This window comes from Delphinus delphis, chromosome 13 (genome assembly GCF_949987515.2).
Source record: "Delphinus delphis chromosome 13, mDelDel1.2, whole genome shotgun sequence".
NCBI lineage: Eukaryota > Metazoa > Chordata > Mammalia > Artiodactyla > Delphinidae > Delphinus > Delphinus delphis.
Genome location: NC_082695.1, coordinates 70,388,466 through 70,413,944, shown reverse-complemented (window position 1 = coordinate 70,413,944; position 25,479 = coordinate 70,388,466). Strand labels below are relative to the sequence as shown.

At 36.3% G+C, this 25,479-nt stretch overlaps 1 protein-coding gene across 9 annotated transcripts in view; it reads left to right on the top strand.

Annotated features, from left to right (window-relative positions):
* The window catches only part of TCF4 (transcription factor 4), a 360,227-nt gene that overhangs the window by 232,001 nt on the left and 102,747 nt on the right, over nt 1–25,479 (top strand). The gene's annotated exons all lie outside the window — the stretch shown is intronic.

The following is a 25,479-nucleotide window of genomic DNA, read 5'->3' as shown; positions in this document are numbered from 1 at the left end:
AGGTGGCAACTAGAAGAATCCAGCTGGAACCAAAGGCATTCTGGGTCGTTTTAATACCTGGTGCTCTAAGGAGGGGTTGCTGCGGTCTCTCCAGTTGCCAACATAGCAAAAGTTGGTTGTAATCATAGTTAAATACATGATATCTTATTTTCAATCCATATATATATATTTTTTCAAATTCGAGCTCCTAGATAATTTAATTTTGTTTAGAACTGACCTGTTTCTAGAAATTTCCCCCTTATGTAGAATAAAACTAAGAGTTTCTCTTTTCTTTCCTTGTCTCCTGCTTGCTTTCTCCTTTTTTTGTTCTTCCTTCCTGCCTATGATATATTTTTATATATATATATATATATAGTTTTAATTTAATTCTGTGTTCTGTAGGGCACTAGTGTTCATTGAAAAGAATGCTAATGAGCCTTATAAATTCTTGTACTCTAAAATAAAATTATATTTAGATTTCTGAAAATAATATTACCAATCAGTGCTCGCATATTAGTTTTATTTCATTTTTAATAAATTAGAAGAATAATAGGTTTTGCAAATGTGCTGAGATTAGATTAACCCAAACACCTGTGTGTTTGACTTGATTTCAGTTCAGTGCATCCAAAAAATTATTAAGCGAATATATCAGAATAAGTCTTATCAGGGAGAAAAAACAAATTTTGTACGCTGATTATCATAGACTCGGTAATGTTGAAGAAGCGTCACAAAATTATCCATAAATATATAAAAATATTGTGTAAATAAAACTGCCAGTGGTGTGTAAAATAGTCGCTTTGGACTACCAATAAGTCATTTAAAAACATAGTGAGTGGTTTATTCTTTGAATTTCTGTGTCGTCTTGAAATTGGCTAATATCCCTGCAGGTTTTTATAAGCATATTTTAAGCTTGAAATTTGTGGTAGATTTAATGTAGATGAAACTTTAGCTTTTAATAGCTTTTATGACAACTTCAAATGATATGGTCCTCACAGCTGTTTACATTTTAAACATGCCTGAACCTAATACGGACAGTTTTAAATACAATAAGTGGACCTTTGAATGTTCTAAAATGATAGAATAGCTCTTTGCTCTAAAAGCCATGCCAAACTTAAAGCTATAGTACACTGTTTATGCCTCATATTCAAATAAACTTAGTTTATTTTTTCCAGTGCTAAAATTATGCAGAAATTTACAGAGTTTCTAGGGAGTGCTTTGGTGTGGCAGTAGATATTATCTATCCATTTAATCATTGTCAACAACAAGTTCTCACAATTCATTGTAAATTTTTAAGTATTTCTGTAGAGCTAACTGGCCACTATAGAAAATTTCACTGGTAGAGTTTTTTCCTTTGCTGTTAAGACAATTATGTGTTGCTGATATGTTGTCATATGTTCAGAAGTATAAAAGTATCTTTCCTTTCTTCCCAGTAAATCAGGACTTGAAAATGTCGTTTGTATTATTTAAGTTTTGGCTTTTGGTGGTCAGTTTAGGGTTTCCTCTTCTTTGAGAATTTATGTTGGCTGAACGTTTTAATTGTCCTTAAGGAACATTTTGGTATTTTGGTCCATAAGGAACTCTTTTTTGAAAGATAAGGAGGAAAGCTCAGTTGAAATGGAAATTTTATCCTTGTTATTTTTTCACTTGTTTGGTTTTTTGTTTGTTTGTTTTAAGCAAGAAGAAGTTAGTTTGGTTGATTTTAGAATCCAGTCATCTATTTATTGTCATTACTTAAACAAATCTCAGCTCTCTTTTAATAGCAATTTAACTTAGTTTATGTTAGCTTTGTTACATGAATTGGATCGCTTATTACTGATAACAGAATCCACACGCCTTATCACTGCACAAAATATGTATTTCAATTTGATCTGAAGAGACGATCTGTATTAGCTACTGTAACACTTTTGCCCCAGTAGATCTATATTGTTGTATATTTAGACCTCTGCCATGCTTAGTCCTTCTTTTAAGCTCAAATAATTTTTATCCCATGAGATACTTCTAAAACTTACTTCAATATGTATGAATATTTTTATGACAAATAAAAAATTGGGGATAATACAAGGTTTCTTTTGGAGTGATTATGACTAGATAAAGACATTTATATGTTTTCTTCAATACATATTTACCATGATAAATAGTAATAAATCTGTCACAATCTGTTCTGTCGACTCACTTTTTTTTCTTCTTCTTTTCAAAATGGGCCCTTTCTCTTCCTTACATAAAGGAAGAAAATTTAAACGGTAACATCTGTAATCAGATATTATTTATGGCAGGACTAGGGGACAGAGACTGGACTTCTCTTGCTGCCATTAGTCTGGATCTTTGCAGGAAATTGGGAGAGTGAGGGGCTGGACTGGCCCTGTTTTTTGAAAATAACTGCAGCATCTGTGGGAGAGAGAAAACATAAGCCTGGCCCAACATTGTGCCATGGATCTGGCAGGATCCTTGAATGTGTTTGTACTGTGCGCAGCATCTAGAGACCTCGAGTCACTGTGGAAGCATGACAGTGATAGGGCGGCGGAAGAACCAGCCTGCAGGGTCGCAATGCACAGGCGCAGTGGAGGGAAGGGAGTCTGTCCCCTTGGAGAGCAGAGGCCTGTAGTTAGGGCTGGGGTGATGTTTTTTTTAAAGGAAAGGCTGTGTGAAATTGACAACTATCTAATTGCCCACAGGAGCCCTGCTTAGTACTGGGGAACATTTTTGTGCTCTCTCTTCCCATTTTAGTATGTTGCTCTTTTCAGCTACATCTCAATGTCTTACAGCCCTCATCTTTTGATAGGACTTTAACAGTATAGCTTTGGTTTTTTTTGTTTTTTTGTGGATGCGAGGATTTATCTTGCCTATCTAATTTCTTGCATTTGCACGTGAACTTCTTTGTTCAATTTCTACATGTTGTTTTTTTTTTTTTGAAGCCATACATCATCTTGGACTTAATAGCTTTCAACTTTACTGCTCCGTCCAGCAAATTTCCTATCTTTGTATAGTCTAATTGTCATACGTATTGAATCATGAGTTAGTGCAGAGAAAATTGTACCGCGTTAAATCACATTTTTTGACAAAATGTCCATGATTCTTAGAAATTAACATGGAAGCATTAAAATCTAGAAAGCAAAAAAAAATTTTCTTTTATTTGGTGCTGTTTTAAAATATTTTTTCCAAACACACAGAAAAAACACAGAAACAAAAGACATTGTCTTTCAGAAACTTTAGTGTGCCCACCAATATGTAAACACATAAAATCTTCATCTTCTTATAATTTGGAATGTTTCAAAATGATATACATTTAACCAGAAACCGTTAACAACTACAACCATTCTACTTCAAACATTGGTGGAATTTGTCTCCACTTCTAATTCAGTTTTGAAACTTCAGTGACAGTCTCACCAAGATCCCCAGTTAGAATCCCTGAAACTTCAGAATTCTCTAGAAATATGAAGTTTTATCTTTAGAAATAGTCTATGACTTTTCTTATTACAGGCTATCTTTTTTTTTCAAACTGCACTTTTTAAAAAAGTCTGTGAAATTGCAGTTGTGTTTTGGTTTGATTTTTGCCTTTAAATTCAGGAAGATCTAACAAGCTTTGTATTAAGTGGTCAGAGATAATTTTGAACACATGAATTTTAAGGAAAACAATTTCAACTATCTTAAAGAATCTAGAATAAGATTTGGATCCTCCAAGGAAATTTGAGATATGAGTTAATCATTAGGTAGACTCGAAAAATAAAAACGCAATGTGTATGAGATACTGGGATAACCAGTTTTTTTAAGGAAAGAATTTTTAAATAAAATAAAATCTTAAAGTCTGGATGAGACATTTTTTCACAGAAGAGATTTTTAGGAATATGAGGAAAACGTGGATAATGCTGACAGCATTAACTGTTCTCTGTATTTTCCATTATATGAAAACCTTCATATTTGAAGGTTGCAAACATGATGTTGAGGTTATACCCTCAGCTATTTTTAGAAAAAAAAGTTTTTTTCTCAAATGCTTGAAGAAATCACAAACAATTTAAAAGAGAAGTTGGTAATTTTTTTAATCTTATTAGAAGCCCAGAAATTTTATATGATTGAAAGCCTCAGTACTTAAAATACTTAATTTCCCCCATCACTTTTGAAATTGATCTTAAGGAAATCATAATGATGCTTTTTCATGAGAACAAAATTTTAACTTGAGTGATAATACAACTTTTGCTGAAATAAAATTTATGTTGATTCTAAAGTGAACTAGGTGTCAGCCACCTGGGCACCATCCTGTGTAGAAAAGTCTAGAAGAAGCCAATTGTGTGATAAGCTATAAAAGGAGGGGCCTCTTCAAAGTTCATTCCTAGAGAAGTAGATACTTTGTGAAAAAGTTTAACTGTAGGTGTTTATGTTAAAATGTTAGGATAGCTCATAATAGTTAACTTTAAACATAGCGTGCCCATTTTCTAATGAGTGATATTGAAATATGAAGTGTGGATATTAAAATTATGCTTATTTGTCATGAAAATGTATAGGCAGAAAGAAGGTAAAGGATAATGCAATTAAATCATCACAAATAGGGCAAAAGAATTATTCACAGAATTCACACAGAATATGTAACGTGACATTGGGGGGAACACCTTGAAAGTCGAGAAAATATTCATCACAAAGAAAGTATTTATTTATTTTTTGTTCAGTTAATACTGAAGTCACTAAACCAAAGGCTTCAAAAGTTTAGCATGTACATTAATCAGTCTTTTCCTCTTCACTGCAGTTATAGGTTACAGAAGTTAAGGTGTTTTTTTTTTGAATTGCTGGTTATAGGAGAATCTATATTTAAGTTTTCATTGGGGGTACTTATTCCATTAAAAATATTTCAAAAAGCATATAAAATTCATACAAATATACAACACCTAATCCATTAGGCGTTCGAATCTCTGAGGAGTTTTCTAAAAGATTTCTATATTTTTGGTTCCAAATTTTGCAGTAATGAGGGTTCTCTTCTACTATCCTCCCTGTCTTGAAATCCAATTCTGCTCCCCTTAAAGAGGTGTCTTCTGGTATGTGTATATTTTAAATATAAAATGAGAAGAAACATAAGGGAGAAGAAAAAGTCTTCAGTTAACTGTGGGTGAAAGGTTTGTGTATTTCTGAGCTCGGCTGGGATTATATTTACAAATGAAAAGGATGTATGCCTGAAACACTCCCAACAAGACACAACCACCTAGCTATTTCCACAATGGAGACGCCTTCTCAGCCAGCTTTGTCTGATTATTCTACTAAGCAAGCTCTTCTAAGGTGGTACAAATGATGTCTCCCCTCTCACCTCCATGTGTTCTTTTATTTTAAACCAAGGTTTCAATATTTCAACCGCTAAGATTTCTGTTGAAATTTCGGAACAATAGCATTTAGTGTAAAACTGGACTCGTTTGTTGAGAAAGGAGAAATACGTTTCAGGGAACTGTTATTTTGAACCTTATTTTCTCACTTTTACTGAAGAGTACATTTTGGTGTGAAGTCCTGGGCTCCATCTGAGTGGTTTAATTATTAAGAAGCTAAGAAGCTGCTATAAGGCTGCTTTACCTAGAGAGAGAATTATGACAGGCTTGTGAGTGTTCCGAAATTATAAAAACTTGTTCTGCAGCGTCTGGCTTAACTGTGCATTTATTTTGTATTTGTGGAATGATAGAGATGCTTGGCTTGATATTCGGTTGAATATCATTTTAAACTTTTAATATTTCATCAATTGAAACATGTCTTATTTTCTAACATTGCAAAATTTTCTCATTTTTTCCCCCGATTACTGACAACTCTGCTTTTTCAAGGTGTGCCTTCTTGCTTTCAAGCAATTCTAAATTTTTTGTTTGAAAGTCATGAATCAAAGTCAGATAGAAATTCAAGGACTTTAAATAAGATGCTCTCAGAATGAATATGTAGGAATAATCCTGAAAGGCATGAAGAGTTTCTTCAAAAATAGCAAAGTTTTATTTTCTTAAGGCAGGTTAGATTCTATCAGGCTGTTGACAGACACTTGCTGTGTTGTTTTATTTTAATAAATTGCACTGAATTCTTAAACTGAACATAAAGTTGCATTTCAAAGCAATAACGTGAAATTCTCAGCCTTGATCTCAACTGTCCCAGTGTATGTGTGTATACACGAACATGCTTATTTTAAAAGGAATGAGAGCTTTTCTAAAATTCGGTGCAAAGTTTGTAATTTTAAATACTCCGGTATTTTATCTCAGAACAGCAGCATGTGAATGATTCTGATTTTTTTTTTTTTTTTTTTTTTTTTTTAGTTACAGCTGTTGCATAGGTGCAGAGCTATTTGAGGAGTTTCCTGCTTTGCTAGAGCTTATACTCCCTCTTCAGAGAAATGAAGGTAGTGCAGAAGATTCTGCATTTTGGAAAATTTCAGGGTTGGAAATAAAGATGCTTTAAGTTTCAAGGAGAAGCATCGATTTGAATTCCGAGAGAACGTGCAAATTCGATTTTGAACAGAACCTTTTAAGGATTCCATTTCCGTGCTTTACAGGCACCCACTATTGTCTTTCTAGTCTAATTTTGTCATCTGAGGAATTCATCATCAGTATTCTGCTAGGCTTGAAACTTGATCCATAAGCGTTTACTTCTAGAGTAATCAGAGGAGGATCTGTGTGTGGATTAAATTTCACTCAATTTATTTTGAGTGTTCAGTGCAACAGAAGAATAGGGACTTTTTTTATGCAGCCCCCTTCGTAGCCAAGTATAAAGAAAATTTTTTGGTGTGTTGCCCTCTGTCAATTGTTTTCAACCATGGTGATGAAAAAGCATTTCCTTTGTGAAACATGGACTCAGAAAGACTTACGTTTTCTCAGAAAAATTACCCTTGTGTTACCTGCCTTACATGCACGTACAAAACCTGTCGCTGTCACCACTTGCTGTTCCCGTCTAGGGATTTTAGAAAAATGCTGTTTGGGAGCAATTATTTTGATATAATCTGAGACAGAGTTTCTAACTCTCTCCCGCGGCCTCCTCCCTCCCAGCCCATATCATTCTAAATATGCCTCCTGGATTATACTTATAATAATATTGTAATGGCTTTCATTCTACCAATTGGCACAGTTTATCATTGTGTCATTAGCTGCTGTGAGAAGGCAGTTTCAAGTAGGTGGCTGGTTCTGAGCGGTAATGTTTTCGAGTAACCCTGTTTGGGGAATGCGGCTGTCTCACAGGTGCTCAGGTGTATAAGCCCAGGGTACAATAATATTTTCTGGCTTGCTCATTATGAAACAAATTTGAAGTACAAAATAATTCAGTAATAAGTGGAGTATAAAAATTGGGGCTTTATGGTAAGAAAGTCGAATAGCTTGAGATGTTAGAGGAGATAAAAATAAAATTTGTCTAAGGATGCAGCAGTACTTAATTCATGTCTCATTTCTCCTGGAACTGAGATTTTAAAAGAATATTCATGGCCTGGTGATGAAGACTTGTTGAATCAGTTTGAATGTTTTCAACCTTGAAGCTAAATAGGAAAATAAACCTATTTCTGTAACTGTTGTAGTATTTGAAAGTATTGTTATGTAATAAAAAGATACACGTTCTGCCACTTATGTCATGCTTAATAGTAAGGCATCTGCTTGGTGCGTGAAATTTCAGTACCAAAACCTGTGGGTTCCTCATAGAGCACCTTTATGTGAATTTTATTGTTAAATGTATACAAGATGTTGCCATAAAATCTGTAGCTTAGTCGATGGTGCTAGGCAGAAGAAAACAGAACTAAGCATATCTGTCATGAGCAGATATAGTCGGAATTACAAAATTCAAACCCCAATAAGTAATTATTTTACAAACAATGCTATTTTGTTTTCCCTTTCATAAATTACGTCAACAATCTAGCTGATAAGCGGAACCCTATAATAAACTGGGAGCACCCAGGTGGGAGGGGGCAAAAAGCATTTTTAGAAGTTTTCATTCATTCATTCATTTCTTTCTTCATTTATACTTATTCAAAGCATATTTTTCAACTAAACTAAAAGCCAGACATGCCATGTATCATTGAACAATTCAGTGTAGTGTCACTCACATCCCAATTTGGGGAATGGCCTTAGCATTTTAAAGAGCAGGTCTGGCCCTTGGAGAAAGTTGTACATATTCAAAAAATTAAAATCACACCCAGTGTAACACAGGGACGTTTTGTCCTTTAGGTTTTTTATGGAGATGCTGAATCCCCCTACTCACTTGTAATCACCTTGAAGAGAGTAAAGGTCTTTCTCGTTTTATGTACATCTTTTTTTGTCCCATAGAAACTCAACCCACTGCCTTCTGCGTAACACTTCAAAATATATTTCCAGTGAATGAATATAGTAATAAAAGTGGTAGAGTAGGGTGCAGATAACACCACTAGAAATAAAGAGATCTTCCTAGTTTAGTGTCTAATATCCTCTACTTACTCACTCAGTGGCCTTGGTTAGGTCACAAACCTATTTTGTGGTCTATAAAATAGATAGAAATAGTGCCTGCTTAGTGAGCTGGTTGATGTTGGTATACTAACAAACCCTTAACACAGTGCTGATTCTGCATCACACACTGAGCACTTTGCATCTATTCAGTCATTTATCCCTACACCATCCAAATGAGACGGTTACTACTGTTTATTCACGCATAAAAGAATGGAGACACAGAGAGGTGAAGAAACATGGCCAAGGTGACAAGCTAGTAAGTGGCAGAGCTGGGATGGTGACCTCGACAGTCAGCCTTCAAGGTTTTCTGTGTCCTTAACCATGAGGCTGTAGCTATTTGCAAGCTACTTTATAGACCAGAAGCTCTCTGCAGCCTGGCTGATGCTCATTTAGCAAGTATTTGATGATGTGGAATAAATTAAATATTCAGAAATTTCATCTCACTGTAGAATGACCCTCAATACCTCTAAGTCACTGGTTATTATGCACCACTTTGGCCCAGGCAGATCCCGTAGAAAATCCAGACATTCCAGAATCGCATTTCTGTAATAGAAACAGTATCATCTAGTGGTTAAGAGCATGGAATCTGATCACTTGGGTTTCTAAAGTTGGCTATGCCACTTACTAGCTACCTGGCTCTGGTAGCTATGATGTAGCATCTGGCATATGATGTAATTATCCTTGACTACTTCCCTGAAAAGGGGGGAAGTATACATACCTCCTAAGGATATTGTGATAAATAAATTACAAAAATATATATAATGTGCTTAGCATAGCCTTGAGGCCTTGTAGGTATCTAGAAATCAACAGCTAATGATAACTGTGGTAAGCGCACTGGCAACGTAACAGAGTAACCGCTAGAGAAAGACATGCAGCTTGTTAGCGACAGAGCAGAAACTAAGACCAGGGTCTCAAGTGCATTCAGAAAAATTCTACCTAATGGAGGCCACTTGCTTTTTCTCAACTTAGGAAATATAGTGAGCACTCTCTGAACCTCTTTGTCCTTACAACAGTATCTCCATCCGTCCAAGACACCTAGTCAGCCTTTTGAATCATCCAGCTTCATCGCTCAGCAAAGTTTGTGTGGGAAGGGCGTACTCCATCTTTTCTCTTTTGAAAGAGGACATCAGGCCAAGATGACGGAGTCCTCATAATTTGATTCTCTCTGCCAATCATTTGTTTATGCCTAAATCAGCCCTGCCTCTAAGTGATAAGGAGATACATGCTTCTGATTTCGTATTCTGTCAGCGTCATCCTGTAAGTGGCCAGAAGCGGGGCTCCCGAGTGATGCCCGGGTCTCCCTTTGTAGGGCTGGCTCTGGTACCCATAAAAAGCCACGGTGAGGCCTGGGGTTTTGACTTCATCTGACAAGACGAAGATACCTTGACTAGGTGGGTGCGTGTGGCAGTTTGCTTCTCTTCTAAAGTAAAACAGAGTTCGATTTGTTTAGGACTGTTTAGGTCCATTTCTAACATTAAACAGGATTATTGAAACAGACGTTTTCAGGGAAAGTCAAAGAATTGGGGGATTCTGGCCTTTGCTGCCTAGTAATGTGTTTTTTTCTCAATGCCATTGCTGAATTCATTAGGGGAAAAAAAAGTATTTTTTGCTTGTCAGCTGTGGGAAACCTAAAACAATTTTTGCAAGGGCTGATTCATGAATTCTTGCATTTAAAGGGAAAAAAAAAACATCTGCCAAAGGGGGTGGAGGAGAGAGAGCATGACCGATACATTTCACAACAAATATCTCTTCCCAGCCAATTTCAATGTACAGCAAAACCAGACCCCGCGTTAAGTTCCTCAGGAAAGGTCCCTTTTGGCTGGACCTCTTCCTCGGAGAGTCGTCCCTCATTTGTAGTCATTGCCACCTTGTGGATTACAAAGGATATTGGTTTTCATCAAACTTCCATTTCCATTTGGCTTTTTATGGCAAGTGCACTTTGGCAGTGGGTTGCCGAGTTCCTCACCAAGAGGATCCTGGTTTGTTCAGCAACACCTCACTTCTCCCAGTTCATTTATGATTCTGATGAGAGTGTTTTTTCAGGAAACACACATTTCACTTTTTGACCTAGGAGCATCTGTTAGAATTTTTTTTTTAATACTCCTTTGGCATTCTGGAAGTGTTAATGTCTTTCATATCTGTTTAATGCTATTTAGGGATATTTATGATCACCTCTTGGTTACTCAGGGTAAAGTGTGTCGCAATTTTTTTTAAACAGACAGGAAAGCATTCACATGAGGAAACAGATTGCTTTAAGCATGTGCTTCCTGTGACAGTAAAAAGAACAAATTAGATTTAACACTGTGTAATGAACGCATAAATGTGTACATTGAAGCTTTTAAAAGCTTTATGTTCAGTTCTGGTCACAAGCAAAATTGAGTCACCTGTAAAACTTAAAGATGCCTCGTTTCCTCTCAGATTCCTGCAATGCCCAGGAATCAAGTTCCTCACCTGCGGCTGCCTCATTGGAACCCTAAAAAAACCTGATCCGTTAAGGCTGGAGAGAATGAGCATGTTCCAGACACATTCAGGGGTTAAACCAGGTTAAAGGCAGATTCAGTGTATTTAGCGAAGAGAGCAGAGCGTTTGGGGGAGAGAAAGGGAGGATTTTATTACCATCTCCCTCCCTCTCTGAGAATCAGTGGGGAAAAAAGTATTCTTCTGAATCCCACATCGACCTCTTTCTTTTATGAAAGAAAAATAAGAAAATCTGATGTTTACTTAACTAGCCCCTACTAAGATTTAATTACGTAAGAAAAGGACTCCTTTCCTTACATAATTCAGTCTGCACTCCTGAATGCTGGCTGGCAGGGAGCGCAGAGAAGCCGAACTAATATTTCCAGTTAGACACAAGTGTTAAATGGGAGGGCAGGAATCCTCTCCCCAGAAGAGGCTCTCCTCGCCATTTCTGCCTGAGCCCCGTGGATGGTGCGTTCCCTTCCCCGGTGCTCTCGGAGCTGAGGATTTGCGGCAGGCTCACCATCTCTCCGGCCAAGGAAGGCCGGGACCGAGTCCCTCAGGGGAGGGCACATAGTTTGGGGACATCTGACTCTCTGCTAGCTCATACTGAGGTACTAATATCAAAACAGACTGCTTGTCGCTGCGCGGTGGGGCAGTGCTTTTTTTGGCTGCCGCGGTTGAAATGAAATGGGCAAGCTGTAGCCCGCTTGGCATCAGAAGGGGCGAAGGGAAGCTGGGAGATCAGAGTCAGACTGTGAATAAAAGTAACAACCAATGGTTAACTTCCTTTTTGTGTGTCACTTGGCAGCGATGCGACTGATGGCGATTTTTTTTTTGTTTCTAACGTGGGTGAGAGTTCAGTGCCCTAGGAAGAGCCGTAGACGCCGCTATTGTGCTTCCTCATACAGTTGACTTGCGTTGATTTCTTGAGGCCACTACCGCTGTTCCCAGAGCCAGCTCCAGGAGCTGTATACATGGCCCGTCGGACTTCGAATGATGAAAAAGGTAATCAGATCAGAGGTGATCCACACGAAATCTCACTGCTGATCACTAGGAAATCACCGGGAAATCAGATTCTCGCAGAAGGCAGCGGTGCCCAAGGATAAGATATGCACTTCAGTGGATATTCCCCAGTATGCAGACATCCAAAGATCTTTTTAAATGACACGACTCCACATCCCTCATCTACCATCAAAGAGTCAAATGCGTTTTGGGCTGTCTGGAAAACGCAGGGCTAAAATAGCCAGATTGAATTCAGACGGAATTACCTTCTGCTTTTGGGGGGAGGTTGTGGCTCTTGGGTTAGTGGCATTATTTTCTTTGAAGGATTCATTCGGAAGAGAGTTGGGGAGAATTTCTCAAGATTTTCCTCCCATTCCTCTGTTTGCAAAGAGCTGTTCCCCAAAGGCAAAAAGAGCGAGTTGCCATCTTGAGGAGTGAATTGTGTGTTTAGTGAGCACCAAATGGTCTCAAAGTTACCCTGGAATTTTCAATATATCTAGTCGCTTTCATATACTATTTATTCCCCTAACCATTTGTACAAGATATCAGTAAGATGACCAACTTTTGACAACCCTAAAAGCAGGGAAGGAAGCTTAGAAATAGAATACCATTTGTCTGGTAATTAGAGTGTATCTCTTAAGAGTTCGAGAGAATTCTGATTAACCTTTCTGTTCCCACATTCTCACATAAAATTAGCACACCTTTATAATTATTATCTAGTATTTAAACAAACATTTTTTTGAGTCTTCTTAATGCAACAGGTTCTGGAGACACTAAAAGTGTGTTATAGGTTTCTAAAAAACTTCATTTTTCTTACATTTTAAATGTTCTGTTTGTGCAAAATTTCGAGAATCACCATAAGGGCTTCTTTGCATTTTTAATTTAGTAACTAACATATGAATAAATTTGCATATTAATTAGTTGCAGATTAAATCATGCATACATAATTGCCTCCTTACTGTGTTTAATGTTTGTCAAAATCTCCAGCCTGGTTTGATGGATGTCATATGAAAGATTACAATTTGATGTACCCTTGGAAGTATTTACACCAATAATGCAAGATTCTTAATAGCAGAATTCTCTAGTTATATACAGTTACTAATAAACATGTAAGATAGGTACATGTCCCTTTGACTAAAATTTTTTTCTTTGCGCCAAATCATTTACTATTCATAATCATTAATGCATCTCCTAATTATACAGCATATGTCTGTTAACCCTTTCATTGCCCGTCTTCAAGGGGTAGCTTCTTTTCTTTCCTTGTCCCCTAAAGAAAGCAAATTATTTCATAGGATTCTAAAATAACCACATTGCCTTTTACCTATTTCTCCTTTGCCATTTCCTGAGGATTATATCATCACTTTGTATTTTACAGTTTTAAGATCAAGAAATGACCCATGTGCCCACAATTTGTAGCTGATGGGCTCCTGCCTGCCTCTCTTTTACCAATGCTGAAAAGAATTCAGATATTTCAGATACCTTCAATTAAATGATTAAAAAATATATAAATGTATATAGATATACACACTCTATTTAGGAGGGTACTTGTAGGATAAGTAAAATTATTAAACTTAAATTTTATTCTGTTTTGAATATTGTAATGCATTTAACGTATTATCATCAACTATAGGATGGATGTGTTTTTGTTTTTGTGTTTTTGTACTAGGACTGAGACCTCTGCAGTAGAAACTGACTAGAGAGTGGATGCTCTTGATTCGACATAGTTAAAAAAAATATGTATGCCAATAAGTGTTCTTTTTAATTAATTCCTCAGGTATTTAATTTTTTTAAGTTTTATTTTACTCATGTAAAGAGCCGACCAACTGGCTTTTTTTTTTTTTTTTGCTATTTTGATGTCTAAGCTGCTTATCACACTGTATTACCCTGCATTAATGAGTATTCCTACTGTGCAAAATTCTATCAAAAATGATGGTGTGAATGTCATTTTTAATTGGAAGTTTATACAGTCAAATTTATAGTACACAACAAAAAATATGTACGTAGTTCTGCTCCAAGCCTTTTTTAGGCTATTGATCTTTTTGGTTTAAGTGTACATTTTTATCAATCTGACTTTAAATTTAGTGTGAGAATCTGGACAAATATTACTAAGTTTGTGTTAATAGCATTGTTGGGGGAAGAGGGAAGCTAAGGCACCAGACAATAATAATGCCTTTTAATTATCAGAGGAACAAATACAGGAATTACCAAGAATCTATTTTCATGGACGCATTTTAAACATGAAAACTTGCTGACCAATTTTATACGTTCCGCAGAAGTCATAATATTTGATTTCTGTCTATTTAATTGTTGACTGCCTCGCATTTATATGCCTAGTAAAGAGACCGAAGGTTAAAATGAGTTCAGAGCATAAAGAGCTGATTTTCTTTATTTGATTCTTACTTAGGAGAAATAACACCTCCTGGTCGCCTACCTCAGGATCATTTTTTTCCAATCACAAGGCACAATGAACTATTTATTGATTTAGCAAAACATTCTAATGCAGCACACAATATCGTATTCAGTTGTTTAGTAAAGAGAAAAATGAAATGAAAGTTGCAAAACTTATAAAAGGAAGCCAACAGTCAGACCTGAAACATCATATTTATCCACAGCCATTGTGCCTAGGTAATTCAGGGCATATGGTATGTAAATGATGTTTGGAGATTCTTGCCAAATCTACACACGACGGGATAAATTAAGGACAGGTTTCCCTGGGTGTAAGTTCCATGATTGTGGCCGGCACACTCTGCTCGGATGTGTTTGTTCTGTTCTTGTCTTTCAGCAAGAGCGTCACACAGCCTTCAGTGGCCAAATCTGGTCCTCAGTCAGCTTTTAAGACATTATTTTTAATTCCTAAGAATCGGTTTTATAATTAAACTGAAAATATAGTACCAATTTGCCAAACCTTCCTTTTGCCCCAACATTTGAGAAGATCTGAATAATTCATCGGGATATATTTGGCTATTACCCATTTAAATGGGTATTTTTGACAGTGGAAATGGAGTGGTCTTAGCCCCTGAAGAAAGGTGTTACTAAATAGTAACTTTTCTCTAGGTTAGGATTAAGATGTTTTCTAGAACAGGCAGTGGTTTATTTTGAATAATTAATCATTTTAATTCCGAGTTAGCCAGGTCATAATTTATGAATTCAACTGGATAACTCAAATTGCTAGTATCAGTTATTTAATTTCAAATTATTATTTCGTAATATATGCTCTTACTTCTAGAAAGGTGCAGGCACTGTCCCCTGCATCTATTTAAAACTTATTTTAAGTATGCAAGAGTTTTTATACTATTTCCTTTTTTCTGAAAGGAATTTTTTTTCTAGGCCGGGTGTCTCAGCCCATTGTTTTTAATACTTTAAATTAAGGTCCATTTTGTTGTCTTGGAACTGTGTAATTGGAGATTTTGTTTAGAAATGATGGCAGATCCTTTTTTCCTATGACAATTCATCAGAATATACCTAAATAGTGCATTCACTGTGAAGACTCAGTTATGAATACAAGACTTACACGCTATTAATAAAAGTTATTTCAGGCTATTTAAAGTATGTGGAGTATGATTTAGGATGTTTTATTGTTTTTATTAGTAAGAATGTTTTGACTAAATCAAGCTGTTATTTTTTGAAGGTAATGCTCTTAATATTATGGTTTGATTTGAGTGAGCAGTTGAGGGAGGCTCTGTCCCTACAATTACATTTCATTTGTGAAACACGAATAACATGCTAGTTACTATATGGAAAATGACATTAGGCTCAGTCCTTGTTCATGGCTGTGTATATTGGGTAAAATCAGGGGAAAAAACACCCTTGAGGTCAATATCAAGCAATACTTCTTGACTCAGATCCAGTTTAAAAGTCATGTAAATGCTTGTGGTTCTGGAGGAGTTCACAAAAGTTTTGTGTGGTCCATAGTTTGTGAACTCAGGTGAAGTTTTGATCTGATTATTCTCTGACCACCCCTTGGTTCATTGAAACTCCTTTGCACAGCTGTGCTCCCAACTCAACAACAGAGGACAGAAATAATCTTCGCTGGAAAATAAAGCTCAGTCGGTCTTCCAACTTTACTGGGAACTTGCAGCCTTCAGGACAGCAAAATGGCCAACCACAGTTGAGATTAAAGAGTTCAGATTAAATGTATTGCACGGTAGGGTGGCATGGCCCTAGTTTCCTTCATTAAGTGCCGTGCATGCCAACAGCGTTAAGCACTGCAGCCACTTACTAAGATTTTTGGTTTGAAACGTCAGTCATTGGACCACATTTAAAATGAAGCACCTGCATTTTATTCAAAGAAATTAAGGTATATTAGGATATGCAGAGGTGAGTTGAGGTGTTTTTATGTGTGTATTTTTTTTCCGGCAAGAGCCATAAATAATAAAGATAAAACATCTCAAGTATTAAAGCAGTCTATTTCCATGCACTGTATGGTTCAAAATGACTTAGCCTTTTAAAAATTTTTCAGAAAGAAAAGTATATAAAGAGTGAGATAGATGAAATTTGCATCTCTACAGACAACTCTGCGTAGCAAATTTAGGATTCTAGCATTTTTCTTCCAAACATCTGAAAATTGGGAATTTAAAAGGAGACCCGGACAAATCCTTAACTATTGCATTGCTACCAGGTGTCTCTAAGATTATAATCAGTAAGTTAGGGAACTTTTTTTAACAGGTATAAACAACTAAAATGATAACTTATTTTTGTAGATGCTTTCAGACATTTCTTCTTAGTTAAGGACATTGAAAGTGTATTAACTGTTTGTTATATACTTAGTAAATTTTAGGTAGACCAGATGCATTAAGCTTGCTTCATGAAAGATATGACTTACTTGTATCCAGATCTCAAGTGTATTTCAAACCAGTCTTTACAAAATGTTAGTGCCTTTCTCTTAGGATTCTAATCAACAAAATTCCAGTCTTCAGCTCCCCATCAAGTGTATTTCAAACCAGTCTTTACAAAATGTTAGTGCCTTTCTCTTAGGATTCTAATCAACAAAATTCCAGTCTTCAGCTCCCCATCAGCCAGAAAGTATGGAGAGCGATTGATGATACTATATCATCATGTACCCACTTAGCTTTGAATCTGCTTAAGGCTCAAGTGTCAAATTTAAAAATTCAGCAAATATTTATTGCACATCTACTAAGTGCCAGGCTTCCTGGAGAGTGCACAGCCATGGACCAGAGTTCCTGCCATTGTGAAGATTTATGCAGAGATACAAGTGGCCACAAGTAGTTTTCCAAGCAAGAGTTCATTTCGTAATGCTTCATAGGGGCCCAGTACCACGGATCCACCTTGTGGACTAATAAATACAGAGACTAGGTCTCTTAAAAGTCCAACAGTTGCTGTAATCGCACAGTCCCTGGTAACAATGTAATATATAGTATAAAGATGAAATCAACTATGAGATTTACCGTAATTCTTGGCGAGTTTCTTTGTTATCAGCATATTTTTAACAATGTAACAAAATAACATCTTTCAAAGTTTTTTTTTTTTCTGTCGTGCCTAAAATCTGGTTAAATGGAATGTGTTGGAAAGGACAACAAAAAAAGGTTAAATATGTGGAAATGACATGGAAAGCACCTGCTTCTTTGTTTTGTTTTCCTCCACGTCATTAGGAAATAATGTCTAGCCATAGGAGGGTATGTTGTCCCTCTAAGAAAATGTTTATAAAAAGAAGTTTTAAAGTAGAATATAGATTAAATAAGTAGGGGAGACCTGCCAAGAAAAACCAAAGAAGACATGAAACAGGAGTCTGCCTCACACATACTAAGTGACATAACAGTATCACCTCTCAAAAGTGACAATGCATGTATCCATTTTTATGTCTTTGGCATATTGTTGGCACGATTAATTATTCCATTGAGAAAATAGCCACACTATACAAGAGAAAGGAAGATAAATTAGATTCTCCAAGCCCCCTTCTGCAAAGTATATGTGTAAATGAATACGCTCTCTGCCAGCCCAGCAAATAAAATTTGGTCCGTCCCTATTCCTCCGCAGTTTATAATCCAGGTGAGGGAAAGGCCAGGCTCGTGAAATCAAAAATAATCATTAAAACGTTTGAAAACTGGGAAAACAATTCATCATAGCTACATGTGTGTGTATGTGTTTTATCAGTATCGGGTAGGTATAGCTCTATTCGAAAATTTTTGTCTAATAATATACTCATTTTTTTTCCATTTCATGAAGACTTGACTTATTCTCAGATTGAAGTTACAGCTGGCTGTAAAGTGTTTTTCTGACAACTCTGGACTTGATCATTTCTGTCATTGTGGAAAGGAAGGAAATAAATCTCTTTTTGTTCCTCCTTCACTCAATGAGCACAAATGTAACTGAGCTCCTATTATATGCATATAACATTGTTATAGGGCGGGGCAAAGAAATTTAAATCGTAATCTCTACTCTTTAAAAATTTATAGTATCTGGGGGCAATAAAGTAGGGGCACAATTTATTTAGCTACAATTCATGGCATTAAACTTTGTCCAAGAGCCATATATTCTAGAACGGTCCTTATCTGGAAGTGACTACAGAACTTGATTCTGGATGGCTGAGAGTTACAGATCTGGCAAGATGAAGAAAGAGGCCACAGATAGTGATTGAGCTTCTAGCAGCTTCTGTGTATCTCTTCCCTGTTGTTGCGCTTTTGCTTGTTTAGCTGCAGAAACAACTTTTGATTGGCTTTATATTTTCAGAGATTGGTTATCCAGAGATATCGCATTACAATAAAAACATAAATCACAGAATTTTTAAGTTGGGAAAAAAACCTCTCGTGATCGCAATTTAACACTTATTTATTCAAAACATATATATTTACAAAGAAACTGAGATTTAGATAAAGCCAGAACTTGAAGCAACGTCTTGGTTTCTGGCTTCCACATTATTTTAATAAGGACAGGAGAACAGGTGATGGAGATGGAGGTCTCATCCCCACATACTTGGAGAATCAGACATTTTAGCTCTTTTGGAAGTCGTTAAAAAAAACCAAAAACACAATTAAAAATTGTTAAACGTTTTTATGTTTAAAAATTATTTATCATAAAATATAGCCATTTGTTTAGTAATGGTACTAAGAATGACTTGATACAGAAATGCTTAACTCTGAGAAAGCCTATGGGCCCAAACATTTTATTTTATTTTTTTAATGTACTTATTTTTATTGAAAAAAGTATAAGTTGATCAGTTATAGATCAGCATTGCTAGCAAGTTGGAAGGACACAGGTCATGTACAAAATGGGTAAGGCTTGAGGAACTCTTAAGTTTACTGTGTTTTCTGTACCCTTTCCTTGCACACAACACATATGCACACATACCTATATGGTAGCACTGAGTGGGTAGGTGCTTAGACCCCATAAAGAACTTGGCTTGCAGGCTCTGAACAGATATTAGAGAACATGTCACACGCTGTGGAAAAGGAAATCTCTGGTTGGGTGTAAACATGGGAAAGTTGACCTGTTTAAGATTTTGACTCATATTAAGCAAATTTTAAGTTGTTTTACTTTCAGAATGCATTTGATAATCCCATTCAAAGGAGGCAGAAAGCTGACTGACATTTTGGGAAACACCCTTGTCAAACAAATAGAGGCAGCTTTCATACCTCTGGTTTGTAAGCACCATAATCTGGCAATTTGGCACTATTAACTACTAACGCCGGCTATGACTAGGAAGACGTCATTTTAAACCAGTTTCTGCCCAACCATAAGTGAATGGAAGTAAGATCCTTACTGCCGTATGAGTTTTGGGCACTCCTCACCTATACCTGATTCGGTTGGCCTAATGTTAGAAACTGAAATGTATCGGCGTCAATTTTTTGCCAAATGCTTCTAATGTTTATGCTGTTTGTGTTCAGTGAAAGCTTATAATTTATTTCTGTTTTATTTAGTAGAAGCTCAGAAATTTCTGTAATTGCAACTTATCCCTTTGAAAACAATTTCTTTTGGGGTTACTCATGGAATTTGCTGTAAGCACTTGTCTCAATGCATGATGATACAAAACATCTCATGTGACTTCACGCATCTCTGTGTTTATGTGTGGGGTAGATGTTTAAGTGCTTATGATTAACAGAGGAAGAGGTCATTTGTTTTTGAGACTGAGTAGTTAAAATTCAAGGTCATTTTGAGTTAAAGAATGCAATATTTAGGTCAGGAATGGATCAATGACCAAGCCTAAGCTTTAGGCTAAGGGTCAGCCTTGAGGGAACTTAAATCTGCTACTCCTTTCTCCTGAAATACCATTAATTCTTGCTCCGAGGGGCTGGTTCCCAGTTACACAAAAGAATATTTTAGGCAGAAACTTTATAAAACAGGAATTTGAGATAGACATTTCAATAACGGATGTGCGCTGGATGCTAATCTTGTATGGTCATTCACTTCCATTTTACAACATTGTTTTTCATTCTTTTTACCTACTCTTTTAATTCTGAGTGTTTAACAGAGATAGCCATTAAAGTATTTGAAAATTGTTTGTTCTCTGCCCAGCAAGCAATTCGTTGTTCTACTTGCTCAGTGATGTCAAAGAAAGGTAATCAACAGTTAGAAACCTCAGGAAGTTGTTAGAATTCCCAGCCCCAAAGGGACTTAACAAACCCTGGACAATTATTCTATTTAGAATGAAAATGGTTTTCATTGTGATATCACATTTCCCTCTGATCACTGAGCAATGCATTGGGAAGCCCATTATTTATTCACAATGTTTAAAAAATCGTGTACATCCTGTGCCCAAATTCCAATCTGCTTCATCAATCCATTTTGTCAAAAGTTTCTCAGATGGCATCCTTCATCCAGGCAAACAAACATACCCAGGATTTCCCCTTTAACTTTTCGGGAATTCATTTTTACACGTGCATCAATTTGACGGAAAAAACAGTTGTCGTCTTATTTCATTTGATACAGGTGATTGTGGTAAGCCTGCTCGCTTTCTTCATCTAGGAAGTGCAGCAATCTGAGTCAACTTCCTCCATCTCTGTTTTTATATTGTCCAGTGTGATGCTTCCTCATTGCACCAAAATAGAAATGGTTTGTTTTTGTACCAAACTTGGAGACTGGCTATGGATTATAGTGGGTTAGGATAAAGGAATTTTTTTTCCCCCAAAGAACATTCCACTTATCCCAGGGGAAAGAGATTGATGTCCTGGGCAAAAAATAAGAAGCGCAACGAAGGCTTTTCTGCTTAACTGAAATATCTCCTTCAGTCGTCAGAAGTGTCACTTACACTATCATTTTCTAATTTCATTCAATGTTTGAGAGATTTTGGTAGTAGAATAAATGTATGACTTTTGCAATTACAGGTCTTTGCATGGCATTGAGGAAGGAAGAAGTGAACTTCAGTTTGAGTCAATCGTGCAGTTTGCGTTGCAATTAAACATGAAAATCTATATGTTCTGTTCTTGCAACTGAGTGTATTTCACTTTACCATATCATACATGCCCTTAGATACGTGTTCCCCGGTCTGCAGGGTAGTGCCATTTTATATCTCTGGCTTGTTGAGTTTCTTCGAAAATATTATGTTCATGTGGGTAATGACATGCTCATTGTATTCTTTACCATAGAAATGAGAAAACGTGAAAAAGTGGGAAAATGACTCTCACCAGATCCAACTGCATGCAAGAATTTTGGAACCAGTTTTTTGCATTTATTTTGCATACTACTGTATGTCACCAAAACAGTATATGTCTGTGAGTTTTTATAATACCGTATAAAGCAAGATGAGAAACCTCCTCTTTCTTCTGAGAAATACTGCCACAGAAAGGTAGAAGATGAATATTTGTGGAACAGAAGAAGTCTGGTCAAAAAAATTTAGTCCATATTGCTTACCCTTAGTAATCAATATGACTACACGCTATCTGACCAGCCAGGAAGAGAATAAATATTGATCATGTGATAAACCATTTAGATGTCTGCATATGAACCCAAGCCATATAAAAGTAGCCAATTCAAGATAACGGTAGGAAGTCTCTGATTAGGCCACAAATAGAATTTAGATTTCCCAGTCTATACTGATCATTTGATACTCTTCTATGATAAAAGCATCCTTCAAACTAAACTTCTCTACATTTGAACCATACGAATTCTTAAAACTATTGTACCTGTAATAATCTAAATGGTGCTAAGAGAATAGGTTTACGCCCCGGAGATGACTGAGATGATTTGTGCTTTATCTCAGTCCTACGTGTAATACGGATTTACTTCAGAGAAATATTTCTATAGTTATGTGACAAGTATATTTATCTGAGATAAGTATTTTCTCCAGATAAATGTGTATTTGGCAAAAAAGTTTAAGACAATTGGGATTCCAATTGAAGAGAACCATTGTTTTAAAGTAATAAAGCTTACTCACTTATCAGAGAACATAGTTATTTTCCATTCTAAAGATCTCAATACAAAGAAATATAGAAATGTCCATACAGGAAGTTTGATGGTGTTCACTCCTAGATTGCAAGGTTGTCTCAAGTTACGGTCATCAGAAAAAATTCTTTTTACTCTGTGTGTGTGTGTGTGCCTGTGTGTATGTGTGTGTCTGCATTCTCCTTTGGATAATTAAATCTTTTATGAAGTGGATTTTTGTCATTGCAGTTTAAGTTGGTTTTTAAACACCAACCCCATCTTAGGTACTATAAGCTATCGCCATTCACTAAAATTTTTATAATATAACAATCCTTGTGTGTCCATTTACTACTAACTCAACAGCAACATTAGTTTAGCTTATGAATTAAATGTCTCCTACTGGAGAGCAAAAAAAATAATCTGTTTAGCTTCTGAATAACTTAAAGTCAGTAATACCTCCTGTTTTCAGGGCATAAGGGTAGCCCAGATAAGCTCCTTTCTCTGACGTGGCAAAATTTATCATTCATTTATGTTTAAATATGAGAACATAGATTCTGATACTGACGCATAACAGAAAATATGTGTTTTAAGTGTCTAACTGAACATACAAGCTTCTCATGCCAGTAGTGTGATTCGATTGCTTAGTAGTGAAGAGTTTAGCGTGGTCCTGTATTTTTATAATTTTTGTCCATTTTAGTAGACTTCTGTTACTTACTGCCTATTTTGGGTGGGGATTGCTTTCCCACTGTTCTTTAAGGCCCTCTTGCACAGAGGAAAGAGCAGAGGGACAAGGAGATTTACTCGTTTATAACATGCCCCTGCTATGCTAAATGAGGTGTCCTCTCATTTGTGCCTCAAAAGAAGCACTTGTGTTAAGAGGAGGAAACTAAAACTCAAACCTGTGATATGACTTGGCCCCTGTCACACGGCTGCAGAGGAGCGAGGTGGTAATTCTCATACAGAAATATCTGACCCTCAAGTTTAAGCCCTGGGGATTTTGTAGCTTTGTGATCTATGAAATGTCATCCAAGACTTTTTGTGCCTTAATTCTCTGTCTTTAAAGTAGGGATGATAATACCTGTCATGGAGTACTAGTTATGAAGATGAAAGTAGTGTAGGCAGCTGTCTTCTCTTTAAATTGTTAGTATATCACTATACATGTATTAGTTAACTGTCTTATTATCAAAAATTTTTGATAGGGTAGATATTTACCTAAGGAGGTCATTGACTTTATAAGTTTGCTTGTTCCCATTATGTTATGTAATCTGTATGTGGATGAATATCACTGTTTTCCTTAGGGTATGATGTTTAGCTAATTCAGCCGTACTAGGTCAAAAAGAACAGCATTGTAGAAGTAAGCAAGTATCATATAAAAAAATTGTTTAATGACTTAAATAGAAACATGGAGTTGTACAAGTTCTACCAAGTTATATTTTGGGGGAAAATGACATTCCCTTCAAATGGCCATCATTCATTCATTCATTCAGTCACTTGTTAAGCACCTGCCTTATTTTGGGCAATCTGCAGGGTACGTGTATGCGTGTGTTTATTAGGTTTATTTGGACTTCGAAGTGACAGTGTAATGTTGCAGTCATTATTCAGAAAAAGAGGCAGAATTTACTTTAATGAGATCTGTGATTGGGAGTGAATAGTTGAGTTCCTTATCCCATAATAGTTTGTTGTCCGATAGTTTAATACATGTGTGACTGTCCCTACTTCACAATTAAAGCATTAGTCTTTGGTCTTATTTTTCCATTTTATTAAGAGCACTGGTCACATGACCTTGAGCACATGCCATTGGCCATGTAGCAGATCTCTGAGGGCAGGAAGACTGTTGTACATTTCTCTGAATCCTGTGCACATCCCACAACGGGGCTCTCCAGAGTTGGGAAATGGTAAATAATTGTTTGTGAAATGATTGAATGAATGCAGAAATCCGAGACCCTCCACTCAAGTGGTGTAGAATGTTTACTTGTTCTTTGATGCAGTCATTCATTCAGCAAGTTTTTACTGAAAGTGTACCTTGTAGGTGATACTATACACATGCGTTTCCGAGTTCTGGTCAGATATTCCCCCAATTTTTGTGACAACTCTAGGTATGTGTCCCCAATTCCCCTTCATCCCAAATATACCTGTCAAGGATTTTTTGGAAAATCACAAAAGAACTGTAAACTTTAGAGAAAAAGTTAAGAATAATATGGATGTATTTTAGGTGGTCAGTATTCTAAACAGTAATTGTACTGGTAAGGACTTTTTTTCCCAAAAGTGGCGGAGAAAACACTTGGGCACACTGCCTACCCCTAGTGTCCTCAATGGTGTTTGCAGTTAACCATCAGAGAGTTGGTGGCTTACTGTTTTCAGTGGCTAACCTCCATTCCCAGTCCTTTCAGTGATAAAAAGGGACTCTGTCTAGCTACTGCTAGTTAGGTAACTTGCCCAATTTTACGCTGATGAAACAAACAACAGACCAGGTCAGGGTCCCTTAAAAATTGGCTGCTATGATTAAGACTTCTTTTAAAATTATTATGAAACACATGAATTTATGCATATAGCTTCAGTTGTTTCTATACTTCTGTGCTAACGCCCCACGCATCACACTAAAAATTTATCATGGGTGATATTTCTGTCACAAAGAAAACTTCAAAGTCTGAGTTTGCAGAAAAGTCTCAGTTGACAGCCACCGACTTGAGTTCTGTGATTGAAATATACTCCAAGGTCAGCAAACCAAAACTTGAACATCACGGGATGATAATACATTCAGTGTCTCATTGGTTATAATGCAAAGAGCACCTTTCAAAGGAGTATATCTTTATTAATCATTGCAAATTTGTACTTTTGAGATTTCAGACCCTTTTTCATTAGTTAATAAAGCCAGGAAGCTTAGTGCTCTAGTCCTATTTTAATTTTTTGAGTCCCAGGTGCTGATTTGTCAGGGTTTAAAAATCTCTTTCACCTTATCAGATTAAAAATATTTATTTATGCACATGTTAATATATTTAAAAGCAACGAGAGCTTCAATTTTTAAAATATTAATTGTGGCTCCTTAAAGTATGAAAATTTTATTTATACTTACATAATGTATAAAAAGGCATTTATACGTTAGCAAATATGCAAGAAAAGGCATTTAATGTAGGTGAAGCAGAATGGTTGTTTATCAAAATAGTTAAGAAACCTTTCTAGCAGTCCACCTATGAAAATTTAGAGAGGCTCTACAAACAGGCTTCTAAATAAGGGGTCTTTATAAGAAACAACAAAGGAACAATGACCAAAACTAAAAACCCAACTTATCTCCCTTTAAATTCCAGCCTCTTTTCTAAGCCAT